The 14631-nt window shown below is 40.1% G+C and overlaps 1 protein-coding gene across 2 annotated transcripts in view; it reads left to right on the forward strand.

The window, feature by feature from the left end:
• Positions 1 to 1108: 1108 nt before the first annotated feature.
• LOC119650309 (facilitated trehalose transporter Tret1) overlaps positions 1109 to 14631 on the forward strand; it is a 214357-nt gene continuing 200834 nt past the window's right edge. For both annotated transcript variants that reach the window (XM_038052962.1, XM_038052957.1), the window contains exon 1: positions 1109 to 1522. The gene's annotated coding sequence lies outside the window, so the exon portion shown is untranslated. The remainder of the gene's footprint in view (positions 1523 to 14631) is intronic.

Here is a 14631-nt window from a genome sequence, read left to right on the forward strand (position 1 = left end):
CTCATTCAATAAAGAATTTTACTTTCGTACTCCGACTAAGTTCTTCAGTTACTCCTGCTATTCTCTTGCAGAGAACGAAGACAAGTTGAGAAGGCAAGCGAGCTGACTCTTCTACGAAATGGGACAACGTCTGAAGGAGAAGGGGATAAACGGCACTCCCAAACACGGAAAAACTCAGGAAAAATACAAATTCTCCCTCGTTATAGCAGCATCTCGAACACATACGCTCACTATATTTATTAACTGCGTCTTTAGAGGATTTTGGAGAGCAAACAAAATCTGATGAAATCCGAATATAAAATTTGAAATGTGAGCCTTAAAAAATTCAATACGAATTCACCCACATTGGGCGCTCTTTTTCCATTTTTACAAAAAATCGCAACTCACCCCCACAACTTAATTAATAGTTACCAACCATTAATTTTCAACAAGATGAGTGGGCGGGCTACAAGCTAGTGATTAAAGACTGTAATTCAACCCCCCTATTTAGCTACGAGAATTAACTGAATGTTGCTATTCAGTAAATTCCATACAAATAGCAACGAGAATAGTTCGCTTATTCTTGAAATTGCAACGACCAGACAATTTCGCAACCACGCGAAGGCCAATTATCATTTTCCCTTCCCGTATAAATGTCAAGCAATTTAAAAAAAACTCGCAGTTTGAATGCGCTGGTTTAGCTCAGATACCACGTATGTATGGATGTATATGTTCGATATAAAATATATAGTTCAAGCCATGTTCGCGTAACTGAATCATTCGTGACGTCATTCGGACGAGCCCCCTTTTTCAATTGTATGCGCTCGAGAGCAAGGTGTACAGCTGCAAAGTCGAACCACTCGGCCACGTGGAGAGGAAACGAAGAGGGGCACGGCCTATTGAAAAGGACACGAAAGCTGGATGGGAACCAACACACATGGCCGGGCCAACCCTCCCTTCAATTCCACACTAAGTACACTTCAATTGGTAACGACACACACCGGCATGAATCCAGTGGACTCTGCCGCCGTTTTTCCGCGTAATGCATTTAATCCACGCTTGATATCACTCCAGCAGTGTCGCACAGAATATCTGATGACCCGACCGGCTCTCCTACAATCATAGTAGCGTCGACCGTCATATTGACTCGACATTGCGAACATTTTGTGCAGATTTTGTTAGCGCAGCTCCAACAGCTCCACCAGCAAAGCCGCCCATACTCTCGGGTCGTAGTAGAAATTATACCAGAAGCCCCAATCGCGTACAGTATCTGTTGGAACTCGTCGCGGGAAACATCTTACAGCTGAATTCGTGCTTGTTGTTAAGTGCTCTGTAAGGCTACCATGCTTAGTGAAGTGAAGTTGCCAAGTTCAAGACTTTTGTGACGTACATCTTCCAGCCCTTGGTAGTAAATACTCGAAGGCACCCCACCTATAAGCAATAACAGTGCATATTAGTTCCATTTGTTGAAAAGTGCAAAATCGAAACGTTCTGTGCCCACATCCTGGCAGAAGCAGCACGAGTGGAACCACGTAGATATTCGGTAAGTTCAACCACCCCCGGAAAACCACCCAGTCCCAGTGAGTTCCTAAGAATCACCGGGGATTAATATTTGCATCATCGAGGACTACTGACAATCGCTTGCTCTCCGAGGGATTCTGCCCCTCGTACCGGCGTGAGCAGTGGCGGGAATTCTTCATGGGGTGAGGAGGTCTTTTCAAGGAGACTGATTTCAGTTTACCGAGAGCCTTTACAGGTCATGTACGCACCCTTATGGCTTGAGTGAGTTTGCTTATGCGGCCGGGGGTAAATAGAATGTTCTTCGGATTCTCCATGATTTTTTTTCAGTGCGTACAATGCACAAGGTCATGACCTTGGCTACCAGATAAGTTTCGCTTTCATGTGAGGCAATAGTACGCCCCCGCCAGTTTGCCAATGCTAAGCAGAGGATTCTCCTACTTGTCTAGAATTTCACAGGCAGTGACGTCAACTCCATTAGAAAATTATTTAGCTGGATTTGGGGATTTTTTTTGTTATTGGACGGAAATTGCTAAGCTTAATTAAAAAGATGTGAAGGTGCTTGCAGTGGTGGTTAGTTAGTTATTCCGGATGAGTCTGACGGGTTTCGGCTTGTTTTTCAGCCCAACAGAATAGTGAGCCCTCATTCTACAATAGTGGGATGATTGTTGTGGACGGTTACGTTCCTTAGATACTATCCAATGTTGCGTAATAAGCAATAAAACTGAGGCGTAGTAATTCAAGTTGCACTTTGGAAATCGATTTTTGTTGGATGAAAATCTCTTAATGGCCCAGTGTAGTTTTGCAGTAGACTCCAACAAGTACAAGTTTTTAAACCAGTTCTAACAAGCGATAACTCCGAGTTCCAATGAATAAACATTTTATGAAACCCATCCAAATGATTGCATCATGCCAAAACTAGATTAAAAGACTATAAATCTCTGATATTTTGAAAAATTCAGAGGAAATTCCTGATTATCTTTTCTGATAGATTTTTTTTTGATATTCTATTTGATTGGTGTACCAGATATTTTGGATATTAGGAAGGTCATGTGTTTACTTGCTATTGAATGAGAAGGAAGTTTGTTACTTTTACGGCAACTTGTAAATATTATCTAAAATTTTAACACCTCTGAAAGAATAAACGAATATTCACCTTTGTAAATAGGGAAAAAGTTATCTAACAATTTTGAATTACTTTTTCAGTAGTATCAGGTTCGCAGTCGGAAAATTGCTCTCATTTTACGGAAGATGAATTTCACAACAGAGGAGACAATTTAACGAGTTCATTTAAGCGCTACTGTGGGAAGACTAGATTGAATCTTGGGGGTATGTTTCACTTAAAATCTTGATAACAGGCCAATTTAGGACCTATTTGGCAGCTTGCTTCGGAGATCATACATATACACTGTCATCGTCCTTTCCTTTCCGCTTTTCTTTTACGGGTCAAAAGCAAACAAATCTGAGAATAATAGAAGATAAAAGGATGAACGAGTTATAAATTTTGAGTTGTGCCTCATATAAAGAAGTTGGTGACACAAAAGAGCATATATACCCTCTCTCTTGAGAGCCTCTCATCAATACCGAGTTCTCAATGTGGGCGTGTGAGTACTTGCGCTGGGGAATGGCATCAGACACACCTCTGGTTGTCAAGCCAATCGTTTTCCATTTGTAATTGACACACCCTGCATACTACTGATTTCAAAATCAACCTCTGCTTATAATTCAGTGGCTATCGAAAAAAGTTGCCAACGACTCCCAACATTGTGAGGTCTTATGAGCATGACCTATGGTAAAAAATATTTTATCAGCTTTTAAAAAACCATATCAACCAAATCAAAGAAAAATATATCAGAGCTTCGTGTTTTCCGGGAATAACCCTGAGTCTTAATACTTCGTGCGCCACTGACATTTTGGTCGGTCGTCATATTATGTCCATAGTAGAAACGATCTTTTGCTGCCTTTCGGTGACTACGACTAAGAATATTTTCTCAAAGATAAATTTTGAAATGATATTATTTGTGGGTTTCAAAACACTTTGTTTTTAAGGTTTTGTGTAAAACAAAACCTTCTTAAAATCGGCTGTCTGTCCGTTTGTATTTTTTTGCCGATGGAAGGTTGAAAGTTTCAAACTCTACCGCAGGCTCCTGCCACACGGTTATGTGAGACTCTTACCCACTAAAACCACCTCCTTCTCTTTCCACTCTCCCCGCGGGACCTTCATTATTACGTCGCGCGGCTGGATTAGAATTTATTCTGCGCTCGTGTTAACATTTGTTTCTCTCCCGCGTTCATTTTTTCGGTTGACTACTTCCTGCCTAAGCTTCTTACCGATGGTTACAATCACCTTTCCGACTTCGGTCCATATCCCTTTGCTTTCACCATATGTTCCATTATATTTTCGGGTGTAAAGTGCTCCCCGGTTGTAGCTTCCAATGCAGCCCTTTGGGATGCGAATCTCGGGCAATGGAAAAAAAAGTTTACGGCGTCCTCTGCAAGACGCAGCTTCAATCTTTCTCTTATTTGCTATATTTTTCAGAGCATTTGCCTATATTGGGGCTGTATATAGTAGGACTGAACTGACCGCCTTCGAAATAAGGAATCGACAGCTCGGCCTTAGACCACCTGTATTTGGTAACATTCTCAGCAGCGGGTCGACTCCATATTACCATGTTGCCTTACAAACACTTCCCTTACCCAGTAATGCTTCCAAAGGGAATTTTCTTTCGGCTATGAACGTCTCCTTTGCCGGTACCACTTCCTCAACGGATTTGGCTTTCGGTGAAGCGGCTACTTAGGAATATACATGCAACTTGACATCCCGACGGGTTATTGGGGCCCGGTATTGCTAACATGTAGGGTTAAGGCATCCATTCGTTTTATTATGATAATACGGCAGCAATGATGTCAGCTGAATAGTACTAAAATGAAGACGAGTCTCTAAATTTGTATATGGATCTGTTTTTTGCCTTCGTAACTGGTGTACCTCTCACTCTGCAATCGTAGATTGCCAGGTTGTTACTTACTCTCTTTAATTAGATTTCATTATAATTTCAAGTTGCTTCGGGCGTGGTCATCTATTCACAAACGCGTCTCCAAAGGATTGCTTAGCCGATTTTATGTTCTTTTGGAGCTTTTTTTTAGCGATTTCTGCTTTCAGTTCGCTTTATCCTTAGAGCCTTAAATTGGCATGGCCCTTAGAGCCTTCTCTGTTTTGTCAAATTCAGTTTCAAGATGATGTTTTCCTTACACTTATTGAACTATTGTAGTTAAATTACCCTTTTCAGGAAACAGCTGGTTTGCTGAAGCACTCATTGATGCTGAAGTTGTTAAAGTTTGACGTTAGCATAATATACATCTTTTGACTTGAACAAAATCTTGTTGCTTTACAAGGGTGCAGTTAGAAGGAGGTTCCTCTTAATTTTTGAACCGTAAATTGTCCTTTTAATTGACATGTGCCATAGGCGCATGACTCAGTAGTCCTACGAGAGTCAGTTTGTCCTAACCTGGTTTGACCAGCTAGCATTTTCCAAAGGTTCCTTGTTGGTCCGATTTATTTGATATTGGCGTTGTAATGTTGACAAATCAAGGAGAAACCTTCCAAAAATCTCCTCTTTTCATTACCAATTTCTTATAATTGCTCTCCTAAGACGACCGAGGCTGAAATAATTTTTGTTTGGAATAGTAGAGACGAGGCAGCCTCTGATGAGTTGCCTCTGCCCTGGGCGAAACCATAATTGTACATATTGCCAAGGAAAAGGGGAATCCCTGAATCTTTCCTTAAGAAATGATTGATAGTTTAGTCTCACACATTCTAAACATACGAAGTTGTCAGGACATAAAGTCAATCAGTATTACCTCCACTACACCAGAAGTGAACTTGAAATCCGTGTAACAAATAAGCGTGGTGGTACTACCATAATCCTCCTTCTTTTTCTTCAGCCTTTGTTCCATTCACAAGCGGGGTCGGCTCGTCGTGATCGGTTTCGCCATTTGGTTCTCTCAAATGCTTCATATCGATGCAATTTCGAGGCTCTCAAATACCCCCCAAAATAGAGAAGTTTATAGCCATTTTTACTGCGTTCACGTTCAATGTCGCAGCTTTTGACACCAGATAAACGCAAATGTCAATGCGCCTTCCGAAGGGCTCTTGCGAGTTCCTCGGTCTTTCCAGTTAGGGTGCCATTTAGCGTGCAGACACATGTTTGTTTTGCTCGGACTAACTTGCTTACGTCCTGACGCCGTCCAGGTGTCAAGAGCCCTTTCTTGCCAGGACCGGGGCAGGATGGGCCCCGTCGACTGAGGTGGAAGCCCTAGCATTTTTCCGAGGCTTGTGACTCAATCCGATCATATTGTTTGTAACGACATTGTATGCATTTTCTTGGTCGGCTTGTCGCGGGACCTGTCACCAAAAGAGGACAGGTATAATTTAGCATAGTGGAATTAACTCCAGCTATACTCTATTTATTTCTTTCACTGACCTCAGCATTTTTTGTCTTACTGAGGATAGTACAAAGTACATTGCCAAAAAATCCTTCTCCTTTACCTGGGCTTGGCACCAGCATGTTAATAGCATGGTGGAGTTCAGAATTATCATAATCCTAGTCATGATAAATTCAATAAAATTCGCACTCAGCGTTCTATTCATTGGAAGATGGTCTTATATCTTCTTCAATTTCTGAAGAAGATGTTTCTGTTGATGCACAATGTAATTAGCCATTACTTTTTTCTGTATATAATCTAAAAGAAAACAATTTTAATGACAATCAGTAGTTGTCGTTATATGTTTCGGCAATACAATACAACAAGCTTTAGTTGGGCACTAGAGTTTTTTTCCAGGAAGTGTCCTTTTTAAGGTTTTGTGTGAAACAAAACCTTATTAGAATCGAGACGGTGTCTGTCTGTCCGTCTGTCCGTCTGTCTGTCTGTCTGTCTGTCTGTCTGTCTGTCTGTCTGTCTGTCTGTCACACCCGATTTATTCGGAAACGGCTAGACCGATTGTCACGTAAATTGGTGAGAGTATGTAATCTGGTGATCCCTTTACATGCAGTAAGTGGCGCCATCTTGTGTTAAGTTTAAGGGGGGCTCCCCGTACATGTGAATGGAGGGTGCAAATTTTTTTTTCACAGAATGTAGCCATGTAGGATATCAAATAAAAGGTCTCAATTAGTACTTTCCGAATCTGGTTCAATATTTGATATTAGATGAAACATAGGGGAGTGAGGGTTCAAAATATGACCCGCAAAAAGTGTAACAGGTCTCGTTCTCAGAACCTATCCAACCGAAAAATCTGAAAAAAATCACAGTAGTGCATCTCTATGAAATCTAGGCCTCAAAATATATCCGGTTCCGATATCTGCACAAATAAAGTTAATAATAGTATATTTCCACATTTTAGAAATTTACCCGGCACCCCCCCTTATGTTCATCCCAGAAGTACAAAATTTGGCATGCGTGTAATGAAGAATATAATGCACAGTTTGAAGAAAATCCAACTATTATTAACAAAGTTATAGGGGGTGAAACTTTACCAATTTTTGTGAATTTCGTGCACTCTACAACCTGCATGACGTCATCATCACATATCAATTCGTCAATACCAGAACGAAATGAATTCTTATGAATTCGCAGGTCGCAGACAATTATTTTGTTTTAGTTTTTTAGTTATTTGTCAACCAGACATGTGTGTATGTAGGTATATAATATATGCGTGCTAATGAACTTTGCGGGTAGTGCCTAATTCAGTTAGATATAAGACGTAAATCGGAAATATGGGTACGATAAATTTAGATACGTGCATATATGTGTACAGTAGGTAATAGGCAGTTTGTTTGTTTAGGGTGAGCGTGATATCTATGGCTCTAATATGTACGTATGTCTCGTAGTTTGGAAAAATATGAAGGATTATGTTGGATTTGTAACTATATACGGACAGAAAAATGTCCGTCTCTTACATAAGATGAACACAAAACCTTTATACCCGAAGCGCGAGCTTCCGGTATTCCGACTTGTTTTACTTTTATGTAAATTAGATTTTTTTCTATCGTTATCATTTACCTTTAGTCAAACTTTCATGGCCATCTTCTCCACACTTAGAGCCATTTGGCTAAGGCACATGCCATCAGTGTGTCAAGGTCCTCGGGTTACAGAATACAATACCGTAGTATAGCAAATACTGTCAGTGACGGAATGCAACTTTGTTGGCCTCCACTTTGAATTTTAAATTCTTCCCTAATTTTACTTCAATGTACTCTATATACGACTTCTATAGATTAGTATCTGGTATACAATATTTGTTTGTTTAAGGATTGAGAGGTGCTGAATCTACATATACTTTTTTGGTCCATGCACCCCCCCCCCCCCCCTTTTAGGCTAAACGCGCAGATTTTTCAAAAAGGAGAAAGCTGACTTGCAGTTTTGTCCAGAGCAGAGGCAACTTAGCAAATCTTATGGCGTAACCGAAGTGGTTTTCAGATGATGAAGGGAGTCTAAAATTTATTTTGGACATTTTTCATTCGATACTTAAAACTTGGGGTAGGTTTAAAGCTTTCTGTGGAAACTTTGTCGCAATTGATGGCTTAAATTTAGGCTAGGGGGTGCCAAATGGAAAAACCAGTGAACAAATCATCTCAGGTCGGAAAACACACCATCACCCCTAGTCTTACTCCTGTGGCAGAGTGATAGTACCGTGGCGTGTGAAGTAGTCCATGCCTACTCATTTTGACATTTTTCAGAAAGTTTAAAAAAATAATTGATTAGGAAAACGAAAATCGTTATCATTTTGTCTGTTGGTTAGATATATTGTTCTTATTGTCTTTTCTGCAACATTTATCGTTTTAACTAACATTTATGTACTTGAATTCTTGTAAATATTTTGAACGAATGAATAATTATTTATTATAAAAATAACTAAACCAACATTCCAGTGTGATTAATTTATCAATCTTATGGTATCGATCCGAACGAAATTTGAGGGACAGATGGGAGCTATGAAATCCCATGCATACAGCGAGTGGCATAAATTTAGGTGGAGTTTAATAGGGGGCTCCCCATACATGCAAAAGGGGGATTCAAAAATTTTTTCACCGGATATAGTTGTGTAGGATATCAAATGAAAGGTCTCGATTTGTACTTTCCGAAACTGACATTAGTTTTGGCATAAATTGCAAAGTGCGTGAGTAAGTAGTCAAAATGTACGCACTTGAAGTGAGACAGGACTCATTTTCGGAAACTACCCAACCTAAAAATCCGAAAAAAATCAGAGTGATGCGCCTAGATGAAATCTAGGCCTCAAAACATGTCCCATTCCGATATCTGCACAAATAAACTTACTAATAGTATATTACTAACTTTTTGGAATTTACTGTAAAACCCCCCTTAAATTCATTCTAGGACTTCCAAATTCTGTACCAGCATAGAGGACAATATTTCGTATATACGTGCTAAATTTTGTGGAAATCTGCCAATTAGCGCCAAAGTTATAGCAGTTCAAATTTAGCAATTTCGCACGAATTTACCGCTTCCAAAGCCATGCAAATCAGATCCTGACGTCATAATTACCCGGAATAATTGACATTCGCGTGAAATATTAAAGTCGCATTTATGAAGAATCTATTTATCTGCAGCCCTTTTTAAGGTTTTGTGTAAAACACTTATGTGAAATCTAATCTTCGAGAGATGTCCCATTCCGGTATCTCAAATAAATTTACTAATAGTATATTATCAACTTTTAGAAATTGACTAAAAAACTCCCCTTAAGTTCATCCTAGGTCCGGCATAGAGAACAGTCTCGTACATGCACAAGCGGGGTCGATTCGTGGTGATCGGGTTCGTCATTTTATTTTATCAAATGCCTGATCAGGATGTAATCGTGAGACCTTTAAATCCCCATCCAGCGTATCAAGCCACCATTGTTTTGGCCGGCTTTTTGGGTACTTACCATCGCTTTCGATGTTCTGACCAATACCGGTTGTTGAATTCTCGTTAGTATGAATTACGTGACTACACCATCGAAAACGCCTCCCTTGCAGTTTTTCCACGATCGGTGCAAACCCACATCGATCGCGAACATTCTCATTTCAGGCGTAATCAAAACGTGTCACGCCACCAGTGCAATGCAACATCTTCGTCTCCATGACCGCAAGACGCCGCTCATTGTTCTTTATAGTCGGCCAACAGTCAGAACTATAGAGAGCGGCAGACGGACGACATTGCAGTAAATTTTAGATTTGGGACGTACGCTGATACGTCGATCACAAAGAACACCAGTTGGGGAATGCCACTTCATCCAGGTTGCGTTAATGTGTGAAACAATTTCATTACTTAGTTCTCCATTGGCAGATGGCATTGACTCGAGATATTTAAATCGCTGAGTTCTGGCAATGGCAGTAACCTGACCGTCGAGATATTTAAATCGCTGAGTTCTGGTAATGGCGGTAGCCTGCCCCTCGAGATGTTTAAATCGCCCAGCTCTGGCAGTGGCAGTAACCTGCCCTGAACTGAGCGATTTCAATATCTCGGGTCAATGCTATAACCCAATGGAGAACTACATTATGCTCCTCAAATAGGGAAACACAAAACCTTTGATAACTGAAGCGGCAAGCTTCCGGTTTCCCGTCTTGTTATAACTTATAAGGGTACATTATTATTGTTTCAATAGGATAGGGAGTGGATCTGATTAATATTCGATTGGATTTCTGAATTACTAGCAAAGCTAAGTGCTGCACAACTTCTGTTAAGAATATTGCTCCTTTTCTAAGTGCAGAATAACTGCCTTCGCTGTTATCAGTAGTCCCTGATTCAATTCCTATCCACGTAACTAAACACATTGCACTATTTCGCTAAAAAAACACTTTATTCGCTTGCAAATATGAGAAGCTTTCTCCTAAAGAATTTGCATGAATATCTGTTAGGTGGTTAACGCACACTTTTATCCAACTTACGAAGTATAGTCTTACTCTTTTTGGAGACACTTGATTGGCTTAGTGAGATTTTCTACAAAACCTAGAAAACTGAGATATTCCTAACTTTGTCTGCCAAATGCTATCTTCCAGAATGCATCATTTATTTCAATGACCTACGAGACATGTGTAAACGACATAATACTCACCTTCGACAACATTTAGGGGAATTTATTTTCCCATTTGCAATCACAATACAACTAAGCACTCGTAATATGTGCTCATCTTTTCTATTTATTCACAACCTGCAAATCCAAGAAAAGTATCTGCAAAATCTGTGGGGAATATCAACGAAACCGGTTTTGCAGTCTATGGATAATCACATATCGCAATCGTACACCGAAACCCGTTCCAAAGCGCATATTGTAAACAGACTGGAATCTACATTTGTTCATATTTCAGATACAACTATTATTGCTAACTGCTAAGACACAGCTTTAAGCCTTCAAAATTCCATCCAAGGTCTTACTGCGATTGTTAGGTGCTGACAGTTGATTCGGTTCCGCAACAGTGCTTCATGCTACTGGCTTTAACTCAACACTCTATCATCTAAATCTATTGAGCGGACGTGCAGACTGCCGAGCTATAAACACTACTAATAACATGATTACATGCTAGACCTGATTTTTCTCCTAATAAGATTTTTTTTGGAAAGATATTTCTACTAGAATTATGCAATGAATTATTTATCTTTTCTGCACGTGTATAACTGGCGAAGTCGACTCCAAAGCTGATTGTAATTAAAAGCGCCTTCACCTGAGCTACATAGCCCCCATTTAGGCATCATATCTTTTTCGTAATATCACCAAAACATCAAAGTAATAGTATTTTTCGGCATCTTCTTTTTCGCAAAATTTTCTCGACTGGGAGAAATTCGATGACACAAATTTTCTTCCTTCAGTAAACACTGGTTTGGCAAGGGTCAATGCTCGATTTTGGCACAATATTCTCCTTAGCTTTGTCTTTATTTTTGGCTAGATTGGAATTAAAGATATTCCCAGGAAAATTAAATATCATGTGTAGGTTGGCTATAATCTGGTCTGAAATATTTTTATTGATTTTTTTTTACTATCTTTACATGTGTATTGGATAGGTTTGCTTTGGGAATTAAAAAAATATTCTCCACATTTTTTCCATATACATTCATATATATCCATACGAGTATATGCTCGTGCATGCATATTTCGTTCGGTTAAATATGTAGGAATTTAGACATCCAAGAATGTAGTCTTTAAGATTTCAGCAATACTTTGGAATGGTTTCTACCATTTGTGGTCCGGTTTCCACATAGTAGTAGACAAGTACTTACATCACTTCTGCATGGGTACCGTTGATAACTATCCAATCTTCGTGGATGGACTAAGAATGTAAGAAGTAAGAGCTTAGACTCGCTTTGCTTCAAGGAGAATAAGATGAGTGTAAATTAAGTAATTTGGAGATTTTGGTTGTTGCATGAAAGATATTTAAATTAGTGTCACTAAGCTATTAACGGTCAGGAGAGTAGAGGATGGTCGTTTGAATTTTAATATAAGAATTGAATCTTCAGAATGAATCTACATGGCAATTTTCAGAAAAGCTGCTTTTAATCACTCTATTTAAGAAGATATCAGGATAGAATGTACTTTAAGGACTAGATTTCGTAGGCGAGGCACAAGTATAATTTTTCTTCGAAATTTTTTGTTTTAATTGTCTCTGAAAAAGTATTCTGTTTTCCTTTAAACCTTCACTTTCTTCTGAGTGAAATTATCTCCACATTCTTTTTCGGTTCAATGTCTGTCTGTCTGTCTGTCTGTCTTTTTTTGGCGGGGGGAAATCCATAATGGATACGCATCTGGAATCTAGGACACGTATGCTGGACTCTTACCGACTAAAACTTCCCATATTTTCTCCACACTCTCCCCGCAGGACCACCGTTCCGAAATTACTTCGCGGGGCTATTCAGTTTTTAGCTGTTCACTCTAAACGAGCTGCTATCGCTTTGCGGGGCGTTAATTGCAGTAGCTTGCCTTCTATGTCTCCGCTGTATTTCTGCTGCTTTTAGCTGCAGGTGGATCTGTTTCACAATTCCAAGTACCGCGTCCCATGCTTTATTTCATTGCACCATGTACCTTATCAGATTTCCCATCGTTAAACGGGTGTTTCAAGCTGTCTCCTTGAGCTTTTAAATCTTGGGCAGGTGAAGAAAACGTGTTCTGCATTTTCGGCTGCACCTTCACACGTAGATTCATCTAGATCGAACCTATAGAGGTAACTCCTGTATCCGCCGTGTCCGGTTAAGAACTGAGTCAGATAGTAACTCGTCTCACCGTCGTTCCGCATAGTCCACATGCTGCTGTCTGGGATTAGCTTGTGTGTCCACCGGCCATTCTCCGCCTGGTCCCATGCTGTTTGGCATGCAGCCAATGATCGGATACGTTCACTTTGCTTGTTTAGGCGGTTATAGATTACTCGCTCGACCGTACCTATTGTAATCAGAAGACAGATAGGTTTATAGGATGTTGGTTCACCAATGGGCTTACCTGTCTTCGGATCAATACAAGCTTTCCACTTTGCCGCAGGCCGCAGGGAGTCTCTAGATACCCGTGCAAACATGCTTGGTGCCATTCTCATTGCCAATTTCAGTGCCTTGTTGGGGATTCGTTCCTTGCCGGGGGCTGCGGCATCCCGGACCCTTTTCACTGCGTCCAAGACTTCGTCTGTGGTTACTGGAGGTATGTCTTCAGCGCTAATTGGTATCATTGGGAAGATTGTTTCCGGATGTTGGGGGAACATAATAGAAGGAGACCTTTGCCTTTTATTGCTGACATAACGGACTTGTACGCTCCTCCCCATGGATCTGAGTCTGTCTCATCACAGAATCGCTTGGAGCAATAATTTTTACTTTTCGTGATGGCCCACTGTAACTTTTTTCGTGCCTGTTTATATTCGAGGTACCGTTGTTCATACTGTGACATGTTTCTTCGGCATCGACTCCGCCTTCTGGCCTTCAAGCATTCCGTATGACACTTTGCAATTTTAGCGTTCCACCAATATGGGACGTACGTACCGGGGTTACGCTTCCGAGAGTGAATGTCCCTCTGACTGTCAGTCACACGCACTTTTCTCAGAAACGGCCATATCGATTGACACGAAATTTGTTGAGAAAGTGGGAAATGTGAACGCCTAGGCGTGCAGTTAGTAATATCCTTTTATGCTGAGATTAGGAGGGGTAGTTAGTTAGTTAGTTAAGCTATCCGGGTCGAGGACAAGCATTGCGTGCTTCCAGCAATAAAGAATGTAATGACAGACAACGGTCCTTAATAACAGGTTGCGGGAAGAAACTGGTAGTTGAAAGAAGCAACTAAAAAATATTGTATGATCTGAGAAGCCTACTGCTCAATATAACATTAGGTAAGTTTTTGAACCTTGGCATTTATTTATCTTGCTCCAGTATTTAATTGCACTTTCAAAAGGTGGGGTTCAGGAAAAAGAAGGAGATCCTCTAGGGAAAAATAAAACTAGGTAGCTTGCTCCTACTACAATATATTTTAATAGTTAGTAAATACGTATTTCGAAAGCTACTTACTCTCTTCCTCAGTACTTAAGCTTAAGTAAGTAGCTTTCGAAATACGTATTTACTAACTATTAAAATATATTGTAGTAGGAGCAAGCTACCTAGTTTTATTTTTATTTAGAAGAACTACAAGCATCGGAACGATAACTATTTTCCTCTAGGGACCTTCTTAGAAAAGGTGTGTCGCTTTCAGGAAGGTAGGAACTAAAGGTTCAGAAGGTAGAAAACCCATTCTCTAAATGTGAGTATCAGTAGGCGAACAGACATCAAAGAGAAACGATTGGTTTCAGGGTAAAAACGAATGATCCATTACACATAGATGCACCTCCAGGAGGGAAAAAAATCAAACTTAATCCCGTTCTGAAAGACCTCTAACTTGGGCAAAATTGATCACTTCTGAAGTTAAATTTAAAACTCATTCGCGGAGAATGCCACTGCCCCAAGATATAAGGTATCTATGTGTTTTGTGTCGCAGAAGTTGACTAGTGTCACGCCTAGAGCAAAAGCTTATAAGAATTGGAGGAGAAATTCAACTTCCTGGAACAATTCTAACTGCAGGAACTCGAAAAGTTATCGCAGAAATTGTCAACCGACCGAAAAGACAAAGAGAACAGACCTCGC

Source organism: Hermetia illucens, chromosome 2, assembly GCF_905115235.1.
Source record: "Hermetia illucens chromosome 2, iHerIll2.2.curated.20191125, whole genome shotgun sequence".
NCBI classification, from domain to species: domain Eukaryota; kingdom Metazoa; phylum Arthropoda; class Insecta; order Diptera; family Stratiomyidae; genus Hermetia; species Hermetia illucens.